This window comes from Bos grunniens, chromosome 3 (assembly GCF_055505025.1).
Source record: "Bos grunniens cultivar Pamir isolate PY7600 chromosome 3, Bosgru_T2T1.0, whole genome shotgun sequence".
NCBI classification, from domain to species: Eukaryota; Metazoa; Chordata; class Mammalia; order Artiodactyla; family Bovidae; genus Bos; species Bos grunniens.
In genome coordinates this window covers 55,038,971-55,058,397 of record NC_141167.1, presented here as the reverse complement: position 1 = coordinate 55,058,397, position 19,427 = coordinate 55,038,971, and the positions used below count along the sequence as shown (strand labels likewise).

Below are 19,427 nucleotides of genomic sequence, written 5' to 3'. Positions count from 1 at the left end.
CAGCTGATGCAAAGAGCTGACTCATTTGAAGAGACCCTGATGCTGGGAAAGACTGAAGGCAGAAAGAGAAGGGGACGACAGAGGATGAGATGGTTGGATGGCATCACCGACTTGATGGACGTGAGTTTGAGTAAACTCCAGGAGTTGGACAGGGAACCCTGGCATGCTGCAGTCCATGGGGTCGCAAAGGGTGGGACACTACTGAGCAACTGAACTGAACTAAACTGAATAGCCAAAACAGATACATATTAAAACAACAAAAATATATCTCCACCAGAAAGCAAGCTTAGGAAAGCATCTATAAAATTTCTACTTTTAAGAAACATAACTTCATGAAGAGTCCTCTGTAACAAAGTAGCTACAGAATGCTTACATAATGAGGCAACTTGTCTTATGGGATTACTACCTACAAAGGAGCTAAGAGTTGGGTACCACACTCTCAATACTTTTCTATAGCTAAGTAGCAAACTGCTACAAATTCAGCGGCTTTAAAAAAATACCACATATATGAAGGAGGGGATATGTGTATACATATAGCTGATTCACTTTGTTGTACAGCAGAAACACACCTTTTCAATTAAAAAATAAGAATAATTTTTCAGAAGTACCACTTACCAGCACACAGTTTTGTAAAAATCCAGCATGGTATGGCTAGGTTTTCTATTTTCAGTATTACAAGGCTGTGATTAAGATGTTGGCCACCTTTTCCGGGAGCAAATCCGGTTCCAAACCCATTGTCGTTGCCAGAATTCAGTTCCTTGCAGTTGTAGGACTGAAGTCCCTATTTTCTAGGTAGCGGATGCCAACCTGGGAAGATTCTGCATTTAAAGTGGCTACATGCGGTGGTTTTCAGCTGGGGGTGGGGGGAGGCGTTGGGGTGCGCCGATGCTGGCCTTGGACACTGGACCCCAGCCCTTCTCCCCGTGAGTAAGAGTCCAAGCAAGCCCCCAGCGAGCCTAGGGCCTTCAGCCATGGGTTCTTTGCTTGCAAAGGATGCCTACCTGCAGAGCCTGGCCAGAAAGGTCTGCTCCCAGCTCAACCCAAGCCACAGAAGCACAAGTCTGCTGGCAAAACTCGAGTCTCAGAAACTGTTAGGGCCCCAAAAAAGGAAGAAAGAACAGGAGAAAGCATGGGAGGAGAAGGCTGCGGAGCCAACGACACGGGTCCCTGCAGAAAAGTCTCAGACCAGGAAGACGGCCTCAGCCACTGCAGACGGCCTGGCCCAAGAGCCGGACTCAGTCTGCCTTGGATGTCCTGTGACAGCGCCTGTGTGAGAAAATACAAAAGGCGGGAGGCCAGGGCAGCGCCAAAGAGCTGTCTCCCCAGCTTTGAAGAAAAGATGGCGGAGAAAGGAGCAGGACCCAAAGAGGAGCAGAAGGAAGGAGAGCAAAGGCGAAGGCAGCCCAGGCCTCGGTGGGAACTGAGGCCACAAAGACACCCGTGCCTGGGTTGCTCTTCAAGAAGGTGGAGGTGACCGAGGAGTAGCCCGCCAGCAAGAAGCAGGGCTGGAAGTAGAGGCAAAAACCGAAGGGGAACCTCACGCCGCTGATGAGCAGGAACTACTGACAGCGCCCGCAGGCGCCACGGGCCAGGCTGGAAGGGCTGTGGGACCTGGACACGGGCAAGGCCGGGGAATTAAAGGGAAAAAGCGGTAAAAAGATCATGATGCCAAACGCCTGCTACTGGAGGCCCCAAGACATCAGGTGCATGTGGGCGAAGCGCCCTGGAGAAGATGCCGAGTAGCCAGGACGCGCCGAGGCGGGGCAACACCTAGACAAGGCCCCCAAGAAAGGCCGATTCTGTCCTGGAGCAGACCGGCCTGGCTTGAGGGCCAGGCAGCCAGATCCAGTCCCGCCACGACCCCAGCCTTGACCCAGGCCGAAAGTGGGCATTTGCCCTGCTTGCCTCTCCCACTTGTGGAGAGGGCTCAGGCTGCACGTGTAAAAGCACCTTCAGATCTGGGGGAGGGGTGACCCAGATCCGGCTTCCAGCCTCCTCTGGTGAGGTAGAAGGCTCCCTGAAAGTTGCGGGGTGGGGGACAGGAAGCAGTGAGGAGAGAGTGGGCACGTGGGAGGCACTTCCCTGGCCCAGTTTTCCTCTCCCGTGTCCATAGGATCAGCAGCCTTTGTGACTGCTCTGTCAGTCCAAAATTTGGTTGGAAAGGACAAAAATCAACTCCTATAAGGCAGAGCTGAAGATGGAATTGACCGGTGGGTAACTGTGAGTAGGTAGGATCATCCTCAGGTGTGCCTGAAAGTGAATTATTCTATTTGTGGGCTTTCCTAGTGGCTCAGTGGTAAAGAATCCACCTGCCAATACAGGAGCCAATGCAGGAAGCCAGGTTTCCACCCCTGGGTTGGGAAGATCCCCTGGAGAAGGTAATGGCTACCCACTCCAGTATTTTTGCCTAGAGAATTCCAGGGACAGAGGAGTCTGATGGGCCACAGTCCGTGGAATCACAAAAGAGATGGAGCAATTTAGTGATTAAAACACAACATACAACAGAACCACATTTATCTGTAAGTTGGGTAAAAATTAAAATTTAAGACAAGCATACACATTAAAAATATCCTAAGATAACTACTACAAGACAGAAACAATGTTACCAAACAATGAAGAAAAATGGAGTGGGATGGACGATATCAGTCTAGAAGAGAGGGAGAGTAGAACCTAGAACTAACCGAGGATTAGCTCTAGGAGGATGCAGAGTATGAGGGCAGAGTTAAGTCCAAGCCCACAGGCAATCAGAATGAATGCAGGACAAAACTCAGATGAATTTTATGGTATGTGGATTATATTTCAATAAAACTGTTAATCAAGAAAATAAAATAAAATGGTTATGTGATTAGGTCAGGGCTACCTGAATAATCTCTTTCCAGTCACATGCATCATATAGCATGACCTAACATGCACAGAGTTGGACACAACTGAAGCGACTTAGCAGCAGCAGCAACATGACCTAACCACAGGAGTAAAATCCATCAAACTCCCAGTCTGGGGAACTAAGCAGAGGAGGAGGTAGGAAATCTTGGAGGCTTTCCTAGTACTCTGGTAGGAAGTGATATAGACTGAAAATATATGGTACACGTGATACATTGAACAAAAGAAACTAACACGAAAGAGTAAGTGCTGTTTGATTCCATTTTTATGAAGTTCATAATAGGCAAAACTAGTCTGTGCTGCCAGAAATCAAGATAGTGGTGACCCTTTTGGTCAAGGAGGGATGGAAATAATAGCGCAGGGGAAGAAAGACTTACTCATTCAATAACTACACATTGAACACACCTACCAGAGGCTAAGTTAAGGGGATTCCATGGCAATCAAAATAAGCCTCTGTCTTCATGGAGCTTTAAAAATCTATCAGGGAAGACAGAGACCATTAGAAAAATGTCTACCATAACTTGTGATAAGCATCACACTGGGGGAAGTGGGAGGTCCTCTGAAAGCGTATGGCAAGGGGACCTAAATAGTTTAAGGGCTCCAAAAATGACTTTTAAATGGAGACCTGAATTAGGCAGGCAAATAAGGGAGTAATGGTTAACATAGTGACTTTGGTTGACTGTGAACTGACTTTGGTTGACTGTGAACTGACTTTGGTTGACTGTGAACTGATTACTTACCTGTAAGATGTGACTAAGAAAGGCCACGTGGTCTGCCTCTCCATCGTTGTGAGAATGGTCTCAAGGTGAGTAGAAACACCAGTCCTGCTCTAAACTGCACTGGTCAAGCAGTTCCCTTCTTGCTATGACATTTTGTGCTCTGGATATTCTTCCATAAAATGAACATTGACAAGATAGAGTTACTTGAAAAATAACCACCACATTGACACAGGAGCCTGAGTCCCTGTGAAAAGGAATACAGAAGAATGCACAGTGGCTTCTGGCTCAGGCTCTGGAATCAGACTGCCTGAATTGTCATCCTGTCTTCACCACCAGCCACATGTCCATGGTCATTTACTGTCTGTAAGCCTCCACTTCATCAACTCTAAAGTAGAGGCAGTATTGCTACAGTGCTAAGAAATCTTTAGAGGATAGCTTTTTTAAAGAAAACAGAGGGACTATACAGATATCTTAAGGTGAAAGAAGCATAGTTATACAGCACAGTGCTGATAGATTGTAAATGCATACAAGAAAGAACACTCTGGCCACACTTTCAGACTCACTAGCCATACGTACTTGTCGCAGCCCAAACACAGAGAGCTCTTAAATGCTGTGCATTTGCACATCTCAGTCCTTTCTTCTGGCACATTTTACCCACCTTTGTTTTCCTGAAGAGCTTCTTTTCATCCTTCAAGTCTCAATTCACATGTTGCCCCATGGGGGAAGATTATCTTGACTGCACAAGCCAGAAATGAATGATCACTTGTCCATGCTCTCATAGCACTCTGAATATCTCTAAAGTAACATATATCAGGTTATACCAAAATTGCTTATTCATATATTTATCTCCTCTTTATGAGCCTCTTGAGAGATGAGACCATACACAGAACTTGGCACATAATAGACAGCAAAAAGAGAACTGTTCTCTGAATGAATTAAATGAATGAATACTGATACCTTAAGAGGCAGCAAATTCCTGCCACCAGGTATATTTAAGCAAAGAAGAGACATTTGTTTAGCAAAAATGTACAGAAATGATTAAAGCATCTGATACTGAACCAGCTAACCACTAAACAGGACCCTCGAGTCCTTGGGTTTAGGTAAAGAAAACTGAGAATCACAAAAGCACAGAGAAGGAGCAGATGTATATTTGAGGAACAGCAAGAGGCTCAGTTTGGGTGAAAGAGGACAGGATGGAGATAGGACTGTAGTAAAAAAAAAACAAGGTGATACACCCCAAATGGCAAAGGAACATCATTTAATAGGGGTACTGTCTAAGAGGAGTGGGGAGACTTCCCTGGTGGTCCAGAGGTTAAGAATTCACCTGTCAATGCAGAAGACACAGCTTCAATTCTGGGTAGAGTAAGATCCCACATGCCACAGGGCAATTCATTACTGAACTGAGCTGAACAATTAACACCACAACTACTGAAGCCCGTGTGCCCTAGAGCCCGTGCTCCACAACAAGAGACACCATTGCAATGAGAAGTGCAAGCAATGCAGCTAAAGAGTGGCCCCCGCTCACTGCAATTGGAGGGAACCCATACACAGTAATGAAGACCCAGTGAAGCCTTAAATAAATATCTTTTTAAAAAGAGGAGTAGGCAAGGTAAGGTATCCCTCATGGAATGATAAAGCCTACAGGGCCTAACAAGAGCAGGCTGCAGTTCCACAAGCACAACAGAAAAAGAAGTGGAGTTAACAGAACCCTGTGAAAGGGAGGTGTTGGGGTTCCTCCATTTGAGTCTTGGCCTAAGTAGAGGAATGGGATTTAGTCACTGTCAAAATCAGGGATATACAGGAAGAGCGGGGAGGAATAAATATCCAGGTACTTCATCTCCCTCTGCTGTCACCCTCCAGCACCCTGCCAGTGCCTGTCAATGGCCACATCCAATGACAAGCCAGACAGCAAAGGAACTGGGGAAGGTAATCCACAGAAGGCAGCCTCCTGAATCCCAGAGCAGGACAGAGAAAGAGAAGCAGACTAGTGATTTTGGTGGGTAAAGCCAGAGGGGTCACCAGGTGATGCATTTTACCCAGTGAATAGGAAATAGCTCCACCCTATTTCTTGTTTTCTGTTCAGAATGAGACTTTTTTTAATTAATATTTTCCTGAAATAAAAGAGTTGTGACTGTCTGAGTCCTTCACTGTTTCCTGACACACAATGCAACAAAGCTTATTAGGTTGAGATTTACTTTTTTCTCCACTGCCTAATTAGAAGCTTAGCACCTCTAAGAGGATTATTTACAAAGCATTATCGCTGAACACATGGAGCCTTTAAAGATTTTTGACTCTCACAAACTCCTTGCCAGACTTTTCAAAATTAAGGTGTAGAAGGAAAGAATATCTGAAAAAGGAAAAGGCTGAGTCACCACATACCTAAAAGCCCTTCACTTGCTTATGGCATTATGTACATCATCAGCAACAGGATTCAGCAAACCCTGACACTTCCTATTTTCAGACTGAAGGAGCAAATGATACAAAGCAGCAACACCATGTGTGTGAGAGTATGCTCCCCCCACCCACCTGTGCTTACACACAAACACACACACACACACACACTTATTCTTTCTAACCTGTCATAAAGCAATCCTCTTTTCATGATTAGAGGCTGCATTCATGTTTAACTTCTGAAAATGAATCAAGTGTTCTTGAAAGTCTTGCCTGATTCCCCCACTCCACCAATACATCCACTCCCAAGGACAGCAGGAATACCAATTGGTCAACGCATGGGCTTTTGCTTAGACTCAGGGCTGTGGTGCAGACAGATGCCCTCTGTGGAAAACAGCAAGGCCAATAAAGGCCAATGAGGTAAGAAACCACATGTACCCCTCAAACAGTAAATAACATTGTGTGGGTTTAATAAATCATTCTGTTATGAATCCAGTACACAGTATTTATCTTGCTACAAATATGTTTTGTTTCCTGACATCTTTTAAAAGAACAGTTTGATGACAGCAAACACTTTCTTTAATCTTCCTGATAGTTGTACCCAGAGCTGTTTTTGATACTGAGAACTGCACAAATAAATTGCCCACATCATATCCTGGTGCAATCTAAATCTCTGATTTAACTATGCTGTTTTCTTGTCTTTCAAATAGACACGCTACAGCCGCTTTCCCAGTGAAGTCCAGTGCAAAGAGGGAGAGGTGTGCCAAAGAGGCCCGAGAGATGGACGTTTCCTCAGTGTGGGTAAGAGAACAGGCTGGAGGCAGGGGAGGGCGGCTGGAGCCCTGTGGATCCACACGCTGTGACCATCATTCAGGTAACTGCTCTTTCTTCATCTTCTGAGGGGGTGGTTCTTGGCTGCTGGCTTAACTTTCAGAAAGTACCCTCCTTCTCCAGGCTTCCTGGATCAACTTCTACTTTTGCATATTCTTTTCATTAGTAAAAGGGAAAGGAGTCACCACTGGAAAGCTCTGAGATTCAGAGGAAGTGAGTAAACAGCATTTTTATTTTTCCTTCAATGGAATATAAGTTCCTCAAGAGAAGAAGAAGAGTACAGGTAATTATAATATAATTATATCTTATCAGTGTATTACCAATCAGAGGAGTGTAAGGTTTCTTATCAAATCAGATTTGCTGAGAAAAAAGATATGAAGGGTCTGGACTTTTTTGTTTTTCCAACAGAACCTTGTTTTGGTTTGGTTTTGTGTGTGTGTGTGTGTGTGTGTGTGTGTGTGTGTGTTTATTTCAAGGAGACATGATTTTCCTGGCTGTGACATGTAATGCTCCATTTTACCAGACTGCATTAAGCAGTTCAGTTTATGACTATAAACACTCTCTGGCTTTTGTCATTAGGATGAGTTGTTCAAATGTAAGGTACTCAAAGATAATGTCCTCAAGCCATTTAAGCCAAGTTCTTTTATTCTTCATTCGAGTAAACATGTCTTGGATAACTTCTACGAGTTCTGGCATGGACAAGAGTCATTTGAGTCATATTCCAAGTCGAGATGGGTACTAATCCCCTCTTATTACCCTACCAATTAATAATGTCACAGGCTAGAGACACAGGTGGCCAGGGTCTCACCTATATGATCTGTAACAGGGAAAGCTAACTGGCATTAAGGCATGTGGGAGAAACCATAGAGCACAGCATTTATACACAGTGATGCTGAACTTGGTCCGGGTTCAGTTCCCACATCTGCCACCTTTTAGGTCAAATAGGATAAACAATTTAACCTGAGAGTAATAAATACAAAGGACTTAGATGAAGACTTAGCATGTGGTAAATACTATACTAAATGTTAGTTACTTTTAGGACCCTGGCTTTAACCAGGCTCTGTCACCATCAAGAGGCATGATTAGGGATCAAGGCCTAGCCTTCCTCCTACTGAAGTGGCCGAGTCATTCCCTACCTTTTGCACCAGTCCCTGCTGATGCTGCTCTTGACAGCAGTGCCACCACAGTGACATGAATGTCCTTCACCACCATCCTCTCCAGCCTCTCAGTGCTGTCCCACCACTCTCCTGGGCTGACCCTGTTGCTCTCACAAATATAAGGAAAGATTCTCTCTCCACTCTTGTTACATCTCTGCCGCTGCTGCTGCTAAGTCACTTCAGTCGTGTCCAACTCTGTGCGACCCCAAAGACGGCAGCCCACCAGGCTCCCCGTCCCTGGGATTCTCCAGGCAAGAACACTAGATTGCTAAATGTGACCCTGCTCTCTTTTTTTAGTAAATCTCCTGTAAAGGGTAGTTTCACCTTTTTTTTTTTTTTTTTTTTTGGGGGGGGGAGGGATGGAAGCAGTCCTTGATGGAGCAGACAGCTCAGCGCCATGGCAGGAGCTCTGGTTTCCTCTGCTGAAACGCTTCCTCTCCACTCACGAACTCATTAATTCAGTTTCACCTTTTTAGTCTCCTGTAGGACAGTCTTTCAAATAACATGATAAAAGCTACCCCCTGAGTTGTCAGAAAACATTTGGGTGACAACTCCAATAACCTATTCAAAAAGTTCTTTCCCAGTGATTATAAAGCACTGTTCCAAGCAAGGAGTTAAATCATCTTGGTCTGTGCCTATATGTCAGTATCATTACACTTTATGTTTGCTGCCCCACAGCAACACACACACACACACAGTCTTGCATCATACCTTACTGGATATTTTTAGGACTTCCCTGGTGGCTCAGAGGTTAAAGCGTCTGCCTGCAATGCGGGAGACCTGGGTTTGATCCCTAGGTTGGCAAGATCCCCTGAAGGAAATGGCAACCCACTCTAGTATTCTGGCTGGGAGAATCCCATGGATGGAGGAGCCTGGTAGGCTACAGTCCACGGGGTCGCAAAGAGTCGGACACGACTGATCTACTTCACTTTCACTTTCTAAGGACTGATCAACAAATTATCTTTACAATATTCTCAGGGAACCTATCAAGTTCACATGCAAAAGAGATCTGAAGCATGTTTGGGACATGCTGAGGCTCTTGATATTATAGATTGGTTGGTATTATATATTAGCCCTTTTCTGAGGCTATATATTAGGTTTCCTCAACTCTATTTTTCTTTCCTGATGTTTCCATATTAGTGTTTCTTAAACTGTGGTCAAGGACCATTGACATCAAAGTCATCTGACTTATTAAAAACTTAATTTCCCCACATCAGCTGAGCCAGGGTCTCTGGGAGGAAGGCTCAAATGCTTGAAGTTCTACAAGCTGTTCCTTCTATGCACTCTAAATAAAGTTTGAGAACTTCTGTTCTACATCATTTTGAAATACACATTGTTTTGAAACAAGCATTATGTATCTATCTTACCAGTTACATTGCTGGAAGTATTACAGTGACCTTTAACATAAAACCTTATATTCCATCCTTTGTTATTTAAAATATGCTCTTGCTATTGCCAAGATAAAGAATATCTGCAAGGCAGGACAGCCACTGGTCTCAGGAATCAATGAAATCAAATCAGTTTGCTTTCTTTAAGATAAAAAAATTGGCATAAATATAAAACAAAGCCCGTAATAGGAACTCCAAACAGCCTAGGGGTAGCCTAGTTGTTGGTGGATAAGCTTTTCAGTCAGTGAGACTAGGGTTCAAATTCCAGTAAGGATACTAACTAGCTGTGTGACCTTTACTTTTCTTAATCAGTCTGTTTTGATTTTCTCACCTGTAAAATTTTAGACAATACTGATAATATTAGATTTATTACTGATAATATTTATTATCTGATAATATTTATTTACTGATAATATTTATTACTGATAATATTACTATTATTACTGATAATAATAGATTTGTTGTAAGAATGAAGTGAGAAAAAGGTAGGTAAGGCACTTGGTATAGTACATAATAAACGTGTTAGAGCAGTTATCATTTCCAAATGAGAATTATTCCTGATGGATTCTGAAATAAAGCAGACAGCTCTCATCTGAATAAAATCTTCAAGATGGTTAGTGAACTACTGGCCAGATGCTATCTTTCCTCTTTTCCAGATATCTAGAAACCTCAAAAGTGTCTTCTGCAAAGCACCAAAGAGCAGGACAAACAAGGCAAAAGAGTCAGATATCCTACCAGACAACTCCAGCCCTAGAGAAGAGTCTAAGGAAAGCATGGCAAAACCAGCGTATAAGATGGAGCTTTCAAAGGTGGGGCAGATTCACTCAACAAAATAGTTCTAGGACACGTGTCAGGCGCAGTTCCAAGCTGAGAATACAGCATAGAACAAAACAGACAAAAGCTTTTCCCTTGTGGGGTTCATACTCTAGTGAAGGGAAGCACACAATAAACAACTCAATTAATAAAATATACAATATGTCTGATAGTGAAATGTGCTTTGAGAAAAATCAAGCAAAAAATGGGAATAGGGACTTCCCTAAGGATCCAGTGGTTAGGACTCTGCACTTGCACTGCTGAGAGAGAACTAAGATCCCACAAGCCTCACAGTGTGGCCAAAATAAACTAAATGTGGCACTACAAAAAATAGGAATAAGCAGAACCAGGGTAGATAATAGTTAATCATGGTAAAGCAGAAACACCTATGTATTACCCCCTCAATGTCATCTCCCTTTGCCCTAAATCCACATGTGAAAGGTGACCACTTCATTAATTAATACTCAGCAACTATTTTCTGAAAAAAGGATATGCCTCAAGAGGAAACCAAAATCTTTGAAAATAAAGCAACCTTTACATACCTGTTTCAGCTGGGTAGAATTAGTATCTGGCACATTTAAACACTCAATAAATCATTGTTGCAGAAATCAGTGGCTCAGCAAATAAGTGGAAGGATTACCACCTTTCAGGAAGGATGATTCCAGCTCCATCCACAGAGCCAGGCTGCTCTCTGTAATGATCACAACCTCCATAATAAGCAACAAAAACATGAACCTGATTGCTCACTAATCCTTGGTATTCTCCCAAGCACTTTATATGGATTATCTCATTGGAACCTTTCAATAATACTGGAGATTCAGGGGAGGAATTGCCCAGTACAGGCCTGTGGACACCATCTCTGTTGAGTAGTGTCCTTCCTGTTGAGAAGTGCAAATCCTTCTCAGTCAGTAAGTCAGGTCCTAAGTAGACTTCAGAGCAATGATTATGATTATCAATCAATAAAGATTATCAAATTATCAAACACAGGTGTTCCCATTTTCCAACCCAGCTGTCAGTGTCTTCTCAGCAAATCACTGTTTCTGATAACCATCCAGTCCAGACTAGAACTTTTTAATGTCTTTTCTCTTTCAGTCATTCTACTGGTATTAGCCAGCATTCACTATATACAAAGCTCGAGATGCAGTCAGAGGTCCCTGCCCTCCAGGAATCTACAATCAGATCCTGAAAGAAGGCTCAACCCCGTAGAGCAGTGGTCCCCAACCTCCAGGATCTAATGGCTGAAGATGTGAGGTGGAGCTGATATAATAATAATAGAAATAAAGTACACAATAAATGTAATGCACTTGAATCACCCCAAAACCATCCCCCCCCACCTGCAGTCAGAGGAAACCAGTTCCTGGTATCAAAATAATTGGGGCCACTGCTTTAGTAGAAGGAAACAAAGCAAAGCAATGTGTTTGCCCTGGGGTGCATACAACAGGTGTAAGAGGGGACTGAAGACTTTGATTTATACCTTCGGAGGCTAATTCGGATTTCTGGTATGGAGAACCATTGGAAGAACCAAGGACAGAGATATCTGTGAGTCAGAAAGGGTGGTCACATGCCTCGGAGATACAAGCTAGGTATGCTTTGGATACACCAAAGACCCAAAACAGGGCCACAGCTTGAACACATGGGCAGCTTCTTTCCAAGGAAAGCCAGTCACTGACAAGGCCAGAAGAGTCTGTGCCTGCCCTGCTGGACCCCACTGTGAAGATTTAAAGCTGAAAATCAGTGCTGAATTACAGGTCACAGCAACCAAACACCCAAACCATAATTCAGAAAGGGAGAATTGGATTTACCAGGAAAAACAAATTGCCTACGAAGGTAGTGCTGTAAGCAGTTCTGGAAACAAACAGTGCCCAGTTTATTTTTTTCAGTGTTTTAAAAGGAAAGAGACAACAATTAGAGAGGAAGTAGAGGTAACAGTGCAGAGGCACAGAGGAGCAGGGCTAAAAGGAGGGCCCTTAGGACCCTGCGCCACACGTGGTCCAAGTTGGATGCCAATCTAGTTCTCTTGCTTCTCTGCTTAAACCCACCAGAAGCCTCCCTGCTGCTGCTGCTGCTAAGTCATTTCAGTCGTGTCCGACTCTGTGCGACCCCAGAGACGGCAGCCCACCAGGCTCCCCCCGTCCCTGGGATTCTCCAGGCAAGAACACTGGAGTGAGTTGCCATTTCTTTCTCCAATGCATGAAAGTGAAAAGTGAAAGTGAAGTTGCTCAGTCGCGTCCGACTCTTAGTGACCCCATGGACTGCAGCCTGCCAGGCTCCTCCGTCCATGGGATTTTCCAGGCAAGAGTACTGGAGTGGGTTGCCATTGCCTTCTGACTAAGCTACTATAAAAGTATTAGAGGGAACAATTGCGAGAGTTCACACAGGGCCATGAATACTGCCCACTCTCATTAGTCTTTATCACCACTGGGAAGAATAAGCAGGAGAAGGTGAAATGGTGAAAACAACAAGTTGGGAGGTTCTAATAAAAGTAGTTTCCTAGTCTAATAGTAGTGACAGATGAACTGAAAAGTGAAAGTGAAGTCGCTCAGTCGTGTCCGACTCTGCGATACCATGGACTATAGTCTACCAGGCTTCTCTGTCCATGGGATTTTCCAGGCAAGAGTACTGGAGTGGGGTGCCATTGCCTTCTCCAAGAAGCCTCCCACTCTCCTTTAAACAGAGCCCCAACTCCTTCACTTGACCTTCCTTCACCAACTCCTTCGAAGACTTGCAAAACGTAGTGCTTCCCTTGGATTTATCTCACCATTCCCCTCTTCCCTTCATCTATTCTGAACTGCCCTCAAGTCTTCCCTGGTGTTTCTATCCCAGCTTTCATTAGGTCATCACATGGAACACATTTCCCCTGTCCATCTTCATCTGACTGCCACCTACTTATTCTTCAGATCTCGGCTTAAATATCATTTACACAAAGAAGCTTTCCTTACCCTGGTTGAGGTTAGGTCCCTTTGCTCTGTTCGCATAATTCCCAATATTTCCTCTCTCATAATATTCATCAACTTTGTAATCATTATTGATTATGAGTCTTTGCTACTAAATAGTAAACTTCATGAGTGCAGAGATTGTTGCAAGAACCATAAAACACCCATTAAATTAATCAATAGACTCAATTGAAGCAAAATTTATTAGGGGACTTTAGGTCCTTCTTTCTCCCTGAATTGTAAATTGCAAGGGAAAAAAAGAACATAACATTAAGCAACATCTCAAAGGAGAAGAGAAAGGATAGTTCTTGCCTGTTGTGGCCCAGCAGCTTAGCTTTATGATCTCGCATACCTTTCTTCATTAGCATGTGCCCCCTACCAAGAAAAGTAATTCTATAAAATAATTTTACCCGCTTCCCAGTCCAAAAAATACTATCTTTTCTTTTAATTTATTCTCACTTCATTCATTCAACATTTATAAAGCAACTTCAGTGTGCCAAGCACTGATTCTTCCTACATTTTTGTTGTTTTCAAATTTTCACGGGTAGAGATTTAGGAGTTGGCTATAATAAAAATTCAGAAATGAGCAAGATTTTAATTTCAGGGGGTAAAAAGCTTAATAGTCAGGAATACATTTAGTATTGAGTTGCTGGCAACAGAAAAACTAGTGTGAATTGGCTTAAATCCATGACTTCATTGGCTCACAAGTCTTTTAAAGGCCAGAAGTTTTAGGCAGGTTTTTTCTCCAGAACTTCACAGAGTCCCTAGGCTTTGGCTCCTTTAGGATTCTCTGGGCCCTACCCTCTGAATGACAGCTTGCCCTTCTCAGTTTCCCTTGTAATAGCAGTTATCCCACATCTCACCTCTTCCACCTTGCCAAAAGAAAAGGAGTTCTTCACCTATTTCCCACAAATGAAAATGGAAGCCTGCTTCCCAGGATCCTCCAGCAAACAGGGGAATTTCCTCCCCATCACTGTCTTGAATCTGGCCATATAACCATCCTGGAACCAATTGCCTCACCCAGGGAATGAGATACACTGGTTGGTTTCAGCCCTACAGGATCTACCAAATATGTTGTCCATTCCACACCAGATGTGTAGCTGAGCAAAGGAAAACATATCCCTAAAGGGAAAAAAGTTTGAAGACTGTTAGAGAAATGAAGAAATAGACATTGATGAAGCAGTCAACAAGTGTTCATTACACAGGTATGTGGTCAGGCCACCCAAGATGGCTGTTCTCTTGCTCGCTGTACATCCCCTGATCAACCAGTACCTGCTTCACCTACACCCTACTCACCTGATCAACCTTCCCTCTTAATCATAGAGCCTAATAGGTAACTGCCTATGTGCTTGCCCCCTGCCCTGGCTGCTGATTTCCCTAGTAACTGAGGAACCAACCTGACAACTGGTAGCCTCCTTCTCCCCATAGTAGTGAAAACTGCTGCTATGTCCTGCCTGCCATCTGCTGTACATGGTGGGATACTCCTTCAGAACCTTTTGCTTCAGATGCATAAGATTCCCTGTCCAGTAAACCATTGACGTCTCTGCTGTTGTTCTGAGTTCTTTCCTAGGTCTCACAGCCAGGGAATTACAAGGTTTACAGAGTTTTCCAGAGCAGCATTCCAGTTTCTCTATATAACACTCAAACGCTCAGAAATGTTTGACCCTTTGCGACCGCATGGACTGTAGCCTCCCAGGCTCCTCTGTCCATGGGATTTTCCAGGCAAGAATACTGGAGTGGGTAGCCATTTCCTTCCCCACCCAGGGATCGAACCTAGATCTCCTGCATTGCAGGCATATTCTTTACCAACTGAGCCACCAGGGAAGCCGGTTTCTCCACCTCACATAAAGAAATATGTCATCACTGCTGGGTAGCTTATAGAATCCTTGATTCTTAGGATTAAAAGGAATTACACATAGAGTCCAATCTAACCCTTCATGTTATAGTAATTAAGGCTGGGAAGATTGAAGTAATTTGCCCCCAAGTTACACAATTTAGTGAGCAGCATCAAAAAGAACATAACTCAGATGTTTTTATTTTTGATCTAACATTCTTCTTGAGTGTCATTACAACACAACAAAATCATACCATATGATAAGTCATTTCTGTTATTCTATAAACACTGAGTTTATTGGCAGAGAATATTTTTTGTTGGGTTTGTGTAACGGTAGGTAGGAAAAAGTGAAAGAATGGAAAAAGAGAACAGTTTTGATGTCTTTTTAATTTTAATTCACACAAATTTCTAACACATTTATTGACTGAGAAAATATGACACTAGGACTTTGATAATAAGAATCTTCACGGTAAGACTTCTAAGTCCTGATCCCAGGGCTGTACACCATTTGGTGAAAAGACAAATTCCAGGCTCTGCTCTCAACAATTGGTGTGTTTGAGACCTACGAAATAATGCACATTTATAATGCTTTTGATCTGAGGAAGAACTCTTCAGAGTAGAGAAAATGTTCATGCTAGTCAATAGATAAACATCACAGACCCACCTGTGCTCTGGGACCTGTGAACTTTCCTCCAGGTCACAGAACTGCATTGCATTTTCAGGGCAGACCAGCTAGCAAGGGCCAGCTGTGGGTGAGGGAAGAATAGACAAGAGAAAACCAAAAGTGCCCTCCCTGAGCCTGGAGAATCTCTTCATTAGTATTCACACACCTTCTGGATATGGAGAGCCTACTCAAAGGCGAAGAGTTTACTCAGATGGTACTTATCTTAAACCCTTATTTATCACTAGTATCTCTGCAGCAATTAGTTGTTTGTTTTTTTTTTTATTAATTGGAGGATAATTGCTTTACAACGTACAACAACATGAATCAGCCATAAATATATTACACATATATCCCCTCCCTCTTGACTCTCCCTCCAAACCCCTGCCCCCATCCCACCACTCTAGGGCATCACAGAGCACTGGGTTGAGCTCCCTGTTACACAGCAACTCCCCACTACCTATCTGTCTCACGTATGGTAATGTATATATTTCAATGCCACTCTCTCAATTCACCCCACCCTCTCCTTCCCCGGGTGTGTCCACAAGTCCGTTCTCTACATCTACATCTCTTTTCCTGCCCTGAAGATAGATTCATCAGTATGCTTTTTCTAGATTCCACACAAATGCATTAATATACAATATTTGTTTTTCTCTTTCTGGCACACTCCACTCTGTATAACAGGCTCTGGGTTCATCCACCTCAGTTCAACTGACTCAGACTCATTCCGGAGTAATATTCTATTGCATATATGTATGTCAACTACAAGTTGGCACTAGCCAAGGGCATTTGCCATCTGCTTCTGTGGAGATTGAATCCTGTGCTGCTGCAGCTGTTGACCTTTAACACCCCTAAAAGGAATTCAGTATCCTCTGTAACACTATATTTTGGTCCTTTCTTATCTCTTAGTCTCTTCCAGCACAAGGACTATATTTTACTCACAATTGAATTTTCATCCATTGCACAGAGTAGATGCCAAATTAATGTTTAGTGAGTTGGATTGAACTGAGTCATATGATGTCTGTCTTGCCTTCAAAGCATATTCAAATCACACTTTTCTTCCAGAATACGTCCTAAACTATCCTAACTGTAGGTTCAGTCTATGTCTTGAGTCAACATAGTTGCTTCCTCTATCCAACTCCAAAACTTCAAGTGCAGCCCCACCTCAACTCCCAGGACCGTGTATAAACTGAGCCAGGAGACTGAGTAACTAGTCCACATTCCAGAGCTCAGCATTAAATCGTCTTTGCCACTAGTCCAATCGTCCATTTATTTGTTTCTTTAATAAACATTTAAAAGCCAACTTGGTGCCAGGCCCTATGCTGTCATTGTTGTTTAATCCCAAAGTCACGTCTGACTCTTTTGTGACACTATGGACTATAACCTGCCAGCCTCCGCTGTCCATGGGGTTTCCCAGGCAAGAATATTGGAGTGGATTGCCACTTTCTTCTTCAGAGGATCTTCCCAACCCACAGATGGAACCTGCATCTCCTGAATTTCAGGCAGATTATTCACCACTGAGCCACCTAGGAAGCTCAGGCCCTATATCAAGTGCAAAAGAAATAAGGATGAAGATGTTATGAGCTGGGCCCTCAGGGAGCCCACAGCTAGTTAGTTGAGGGGCAGGGGGGACATTAAACAGGCAACCCTGTGTCAGACCCTGTATCATATTTTGCCCAATCTCCAGTCTCTGTGCTCTATTTCGTTTTCTTGGTATTCTCTGTCTTCTTTCTTGTTCCAGAAACCCCAACTCTCCAGACTGGAAATTGAAATCCTACTTGCAATCCTACTGTCAGGACAAAAGACTTGTGCAGTTTTCTTTTCCATATAACCAGCCCTTCTGCACACCGCTTTCCATTGAGTGAGAAAAGTCTGACTTCTTCACAGGGTCTCTGATTCTTTGTTTCAGGACTCTCTGACCTGGCTCTCAAGTTTGGCATCTAATATGAATTATCCAGTACTCTTTAGGATTAAAGTACATAATTCTCTGTGTATCCTATTTAGAACGGATATCCTCAGGATCCATTCCCCCAGATGTTCTAAATATCTGTATTTATTACAAGCCTCCCAGGCAATTTTAAAACAGATGGTCCAGAGACTTTAAGAAGCATTGTCCTAAGATTCACATATTCACTTAAATTTTAGAATTATCTACACTGTCTCTATCTCACCCCACCATCACAATTTGGACCCTGAAAACCTTCAAGGATTGGGATAATTCCCCAATTCTCCTGCCGAAGGAAGTGGAATTCAGTCAGCAGAAGACTTACTGTGCATGACTATGTTCTTTGACTTTTGAATATTATCTTCCCCAAAGTCCCCATCACTGGGCAGCGTACCTATTGGGACAGCTTAGATGCTTAATCTTGACCTCCTGGCCAGTTATGTGCTTGAACTCTGATCTATTTCTATTACCCCTGAAACATCATGCTTTGTCCATCAATACCTGAAAGTCAGTCAGTCTCTCACCTCTCTATCTGCTGTCACTACCTAGCCAGGTTTGGCTCCAGATTCCAGAATTCCCCACCTGGCCTATCCAAGTGATAATTATTGACTGTCTGTGCAAGTTCTCAGAAATCCCAGGCCATGGTCATATTTTCTTAGAAATCCCATGCTCTTTGAGGAAGACTCAGACACCGCTGTAGCAGAGCCCTGTGCCACCCACTCCTGCTCCTGCCTCCCCAGTGCTCGCTCTCACTGAGGAACAAGTTGGTCAGGAAACCACGCCACAGCCATGCCCTTTAAAGACACTGGTAATCCTCCACTGGAGCCAAAGGTGGAGGATCACCCTCACCAGCCGCAATGTGAAGTCTCTGAAGAAGGTATGTGCTGACCTGATGAGAGGTAGGAAGGAAAAGAATCTGATAGTGAAAGGACCTGATCAGACTCTGAGGCCCACCAAGACAGAATAACTATGAGAAAAAATTCCTTGAGGTGAAAGTTCTAAGACTTGGGATCAATTTCAGATGAGGATCCACAAGCGACTCATTGACCTGCACAGTCCTGAAATTGTCAAGCAGATCACTTCCATCAGTAATGAGCCAGGAGTCGAGGTGGAAGTCACCACTGCCTATGCCTAAGTCAACCTTTTTAATAAACTGATAATCAGTTGTTAAAAAGAAAAATGAAATCCCATAGCACCAATTGTCTGTATCACTCAGTTCACCTGTTATGCCTAGATCTGTTACCAACATCCTATCTCACCAGCAAGATTGTAAATTAATATTACTGAGTATTCGTGGGTTAAATAATCACATAGGCCCTAACTATGGAAGACACAAAATAAGATATTTATAGTAAAAGTAAAGGACCAGAGGAACTGACATTACCAGAAAAGTCAGGCTTAGAAGAGATGCTGGAGTTCACACTGAGTTACCAGGGAAAAAAGTGATTTTTAACCATCGTAGTAATATTTTCCATTCACTGAGGACCAATCATGTGTACCAGGCACTGTACTAGATATATTAAATGTCATTCTTCTAATCCTTACAACTATCATTTGAAGAAACCTTTGACGCTCAAGGAAGTCTATAAACTTTCCCATGATGACACAGCTAGAAAGTGAAGGAGTTGAGATAATTTAGGTTGACTCCAAAGCCCATAGTATATCTGCACACATGTGTGCTAAGTTGCTTCAGCTATGTCTGACTCTTTGTGACCCTATGGACTGTAGCCTGCCAGTCTCCTTTGCCCATGGGATTCTGCAGGCAAGAATACTGAGGTGGGTTGCCACCCCCTCTTCCATGGTATGTCTACTACACTACAAACCAAGGAAATAAGTATCACCAGCTCCTCAATTTGCCAGAGCTATTGCTAGAGC

The 19,427-nt window shown here is 43.3% G+C and overlaps 1 long non-coding RNA gene and 2 pseudogenes across 4 annotated transcripts; all 3 read left to right on the top strand.

The window, feature by feature from the left end:
• Window positions 1-971: 971 nt before the first annotated feature.
• LOC147375653 (surfeit locus protein 6 pseudogene) lies at window positions 972-1,566 on the top strand (annotated as a pseudogene).
• Window positions 1,567-6,528: 4,962 nt separating this feature from the next.
• On the top strand, window positions 6,529-11,488 carry LOC147375652 (uncharacterized). Of its 4 annotated transcripts, none has more exons than XR_015160332.1 (4): window positions 6,529-6,864; window positions 6,945-7,104; window positions 10,023-10,175; window positions 11,272-11,488. It is a non-coding gene; the product is annotated as an uncharacterized LOC147375652 (long non-coding RNA). The 4 variants fall into 4 exon arrangements; XR_015160333.1 differs by having other exon boundaries at window positions 6,530-6,791; window positions 6,988-7,104; XR_015160331.1 differs by lacking the exon at window positions 11,272-11,488 and adding an exon at window positions 10,785-10,920 and having other exon boundaries at window positions 6,530-6,864; window positions 6,988-7,104.
• Window positions 11,489-18,341: 6,853 nt separating this feature from the next.
• On the top strand, window positions 18,342-19,215 carry LOC147375651 (small ribosomal subunit protein uS10 pseudogene; annotated as a pseudogene).
• The last annotated feature ends 212 nt before the right edge of the window (window positions 19,216-19,427 follow it).